The sequence below is a fragment of the Myotis brandtii genome, unplaced genomic scaffold (assembly GCF_000412655.1).
Source record: "Myotis brandtii unplaced genomic scaffold, ASM41265v1 scaffold656, whole genome shotgun sequence".
In the NCBI taxonomy this organism is placed as follows: domain Eukaryota; kingdom Metazoa; phylum Chordata; class Mammalia; order Chiroptera; family Vespertilionidae; genus Myotis; species Myotis brandtii.
The window spans coordinates 28,929-33,134 of record NW_005370548.1 but is presented as its reverse complement, the minus strand read 5'-3'; the positions used below and the strand labels follow the sequence as shown (position 1 = coordinate 33,134).

Here is a 4,206-nt window from a genome sequence, read left to right as displayed (position 1 = left end):
GCTCTCTCTTTTCTCTTTTGGAGAGAGAAGGGGTACAGCTGGCGGGGGGGTCCGCTGGGAGCCGGGGGTCCGCCGGGAGCCGGGGCTGGGGAGCTCGGTAGTGGGGACAGGTGGATGCAGCGCCCCCAGTGGGTCCCTCCTGGAATGAACCCCGAGCAAATCCAGGCACTGCAACTGCTACTGTCATTGGTGTCATTATTTTGGTTAGTTTGGGTCATTCATTGTAAATAGTCAACCTGCTGCTAAAATGTCAGCCGTTGAGCGTGCAACGAGGCTGGGTCTTGCATTCATTAGAGGAGAAAAAAAGTTGAGCTTTGTTCAAGCGTATTTGATTACTGGCCAGGGGTTCTACAAGGTGAGACACGCAAAAAATACCACTTCTCATGTCTCCCACGTTCTCTGGCAAGCGGCGTGCGCTCCGGAGCTATCGGATCTCACAGGAGCTGTAACTGCTTTTCAGCTTCTCTAGCGCCCAGCGCTCAGCCTTCTCTCTGGGCTGGTTTTATTGTTCCTTTCGTTCCTGAAACAAGACCAGTGTTTTCTGTAGAGACTTCAACAATCTTAAAGATCTTGAACCTTTGTAGCTTTGACCCTCAAAAACCGCTTTTCTGTGCAGTTTTTAATATATATATATATATATTTATTGATTTCAGAGAGGAAGGGAGAGGGAGAGAGAGATAGAAACATCCATGATGAGAGAGAATCATGGGTCGGCTGCCTCCTGCACGCCCCACCCTGGGGATCCAGCCGCAACCAGGGCCTGTGCCCTGACCGGGAATCGAACCGTGACCTCCTGGTTCCTAGGTCCACGCTCAACCACTGATCTACAGTTTCAGAAGCGGAAGTACTTAGACCAAACCCGTTCCCTGGGAGAAATGCTGGCATTTTCTTCAGGTCATTAGTTTCCAACAAGATTTTTAAAACTTGCTTTTAAACTCATTTGCCAAGGAGGAAGGTTACAGTTGGGAGTTACAGCTGCTGCAGTGATTTGACCCAGTGTCCTGCCATGTGCCGGCCTCGACATTTCACGGAGCTATTGAGAGAAGACGAACACACAGACTCAAGTGTTTGTCTCCTGTCAAACGGATGGCGGGCTGTGTCGGTTCTCTGTCTAGAGGAGAAATGAATGGGAGGGACTTAATTTCTTATGTATTTATTTCTTAGTTGAAAAACGGGGACTTTATTTCTTCCGCGTTATGTCATGGCTCAATGCGTACATTTCCAGTTCCGCAGTGCTCACTGTCTTTAGGCGCAGCGCTCACAGCACCTCGTGTTCCAGACACTGTTCTGGGGGCTGGGGGCCTGACGGTGGAGGGTGGTGGGGCTGTCCCAGGAAAACTGGGCACACGCTCCCCAAGAACCAGTGAAGCCACCTGGGATCTAAGCGGGTGGGGCAGCCTACAGCAGGAGGTAATACCGGCAGAAGGACAGGCAGAGGGCGAGGAGTTCCAGGCAGAGGCCTGAGCCTGGAGGGGGTGGGCTTGAGGCTCAGAGGAGGGAGAGTTGTAAAGCTGCAGCTAAGAGGACTGGGGGGGGGAGAGAGAGAGAGAGAGAGAGAGAGAGAGAGAGAGAGAGAGAGAGAGAGGGAGAGGAGGCTGGAAAAGCCAACAGGAGGTAGATCCGGAAGGCTTTGTAAAACTACGTCAGAAATGTGTCACATGTGAATTATACACTTTGAGGTGGAAAATATTTCAGTAATCTATGCTTGGTGAATAAATGTATTTCTTTCTACATATTCTTAAATACTAATACTTATATCAATTTAAATCTTAAATAATTCAAACACCAATTACCTTAGGAAATTCTTTCACAGTCTAATAAACACCATTTTGGATAAATACTAAATCACTCGCTGCTATTAACTATTTAAAAGAACAAGATGCCCTGGCCAGTGTGGGCTCAGTGGATAGAGCATTGGCCTGCAGACTGAAGGGTCCCGGATTCAATTCCAGTCAAGGGCACAGGCCTGGGTTTTGAGCTAGATCCCCAGGGTGGGGCGTGCAGGAGGCCGCCGATCCATGATTCTCTCTTATCACTGATGTTTTTATCTCTCTCTCCTCCCTTCTTCTCTGAAGTCAATAAAAATAAGGTTTAGGCTGGATCGGGTTGTAATTTTTGTTTCTTTTCCCGAGCTTTCTCCCATTCCTCTGTGCCCATTAAGTGAGCTGTGCGTGCGTGCAGAATGGGGGCGGCATCCCCGCCACGGAGCTGGAGGGAAAGGCGCTGGGGAAATTTCTCTGAAGGCATGGAGCCCTGGCCGAGGCCAAAAGCGAAGTGAATTTGACAGCCATGAGCTGAAGGTGAGGAGGCTCGCAGAGGCTGCCGTATATCCAACTCTTGGTAGCCTTGATGCTTCTGCCGTAGCCAGCATGGATTCTAACCAACACTCACGGATTCCTTCCTAACTACCAGACTCTGTCCCAGGGACACAAGGTCCTTGTCCTGCAAGTCCTGTTCTTAACCAGGACTTCCGGGCTCAGCCCCCTTGCCCATTTTAAAACAAAGCATGAGACCAGGAAAGCTCCAAAGAGAAGGTTTTGTCTGTTGTACCCATTTTACAGATGGGGCAACTCAAGCCCAGGTGGGAACAATGACATTAAAGTGAATTATAGATCTTGGATTTCAAGTTTCTGGTATAGATCAAGGTTTGGGAAGAATACACACATTCTCAAACCTGCAGTGGCTTCCAAATAGACCTAAAGCAGTGGTTCTCAACCTTCCTAATGCCGTGACCCTTTAATACAGTTCCTCATGTTGTGGTGATCCCCAATTTCATTGTTACAAATTGAACATAATTAAAGCATAGTGATTCATCACAAAAACAATATGTAATTATAGATGTGTTTTCCGATGGTCTTAGGCGACCCCTTGCGAAAGGGTCGCGACCCACAGGTTGAGAACCGCAACTAACACCGCATTGGGGAAGATAACCCACGCGTGAAACAACGGGGCAAATGTACACCAAAAAGAAACACTTGCGATCCGAGCACTATCTCTGGTCCCTCATTTCTCAATGAGGGACACCACCAGGGGGCGGCGCTGGGCGTCTCCAGCCCTCCCTCTCAGGATCTGGAGCCCACCCCATCGCCTGAGCAAACACAATCTGAGTGAAAAAAAGTGAATATTTATAAAGCGCAGCATCAAGATAAGCCCTAGCTGCACTTGCAAGCCTATTGCCGCTGCCCCAGACACGCCCTGTACCAGCCCTGGGCCTCGCTTAGGCCCGGCAGCAGCGTCCTGAGGCCCCCCTCCCCCCCGCCACCCCACACACACACACCCGCTGTGGGAAGGCGTAGCAGGTGGAGAGCTGAGTTATCCTTCTGACTAAGAGGCCCTTGCAGTGGAGGAGGGAAGACTTCTTTCTCCCAACCCCCACCCTGTTCTCCAGGGTCTTCCTCACCTTTGCCTAGGTCAGGGGTGGGCAAACTTTTTGACTCGAGGGCCACAATGGGTTCTTAAACTGGGCCGGAGGGCCGGAACAAAAGCATGGATGGAGTGTTTGTGTGAACTAATATAAATTCAAAGTAAACATCATTACATAAAAGGGTACGGTCTTTTTTTTTTTTTAGTTTTATTCATTTCAAACGGGCCGGATCCGGCCCACGGGCCGTAGTTTGCCCACGGCTGGGCCCTAGGACTTCGCCATCTTCCCTCACCCCTCACTCCCGCCTCTCCCAGCAGCTCCACCTGCCGCAGCTGCTTCCCTCTACCTTCTGAACACGCCCCGCGCGGCCCTTTCCCGCACTCCCCGCTGGAATCTCCAGGCCCCGGAGGCTCTGTGGGTTTCTCTCTCCCCTCCCTGCCCGCCTGCGCTCCCCCTGGGAGCCGAGGGTGCCCTTGTGGGACGCACATCACTGTGTTTCTCCTCCGCCAACATCGCTCCCAAGTTCTTATGATCCGGCTGCCTCTTCAAACTCATCCCGCACATGGTCTTGGCTGCGTTGCACTCAGGCACATCCATCCTCCAGTTCCTGCAACGCGTCCAGCGCCTTGGAAAGCGGGGCAAGGTCTCCCCTCTGCCTGGGGTGCGTGCCTCCTCCCTGGTAGGTCTGACTCAGCGTCCTCTGGTCTTGGCTTGAGTGTCACCTTCTCATGCGTCCTTCCCTGCTGCCCTCGCCCATCTCTGCTCTTTGCTCTTCCTGCCGGATCGAGGTGTGTAGGTCTTTGGTGAATGGAAACAGATGTTTCCCCCGTTGGGCGCTGGTG

The 4,206-nt window shown here is 51.6% G+C and overlaps 1 protein-coding gene across 1 annotated transcript in view; it reads right to left on the bottom strand.

Annotated features, from left to right (window-relative positions):
- The window catches only part of DHX32 (DEAH (Asp-Glu-Ala-His) box polypeptide 32), a 26,263-nt gene extending 23,578 nt beyond the window's left edge, over positions 1–2,685 (bottom strand). Inside the window, exon 1 of the mRNA XM_005880831.2 lies at positions 2,675–2,685. The gene's annotated coding sequence lies outside the window, so the exon portion shown is untranslated. The remainder of the gene's footprint in view (positions 1–2,674) is intronic.
- Between the last annotated feature and the right edge of the window lie 1,521 nt (positions 2,686–4,206).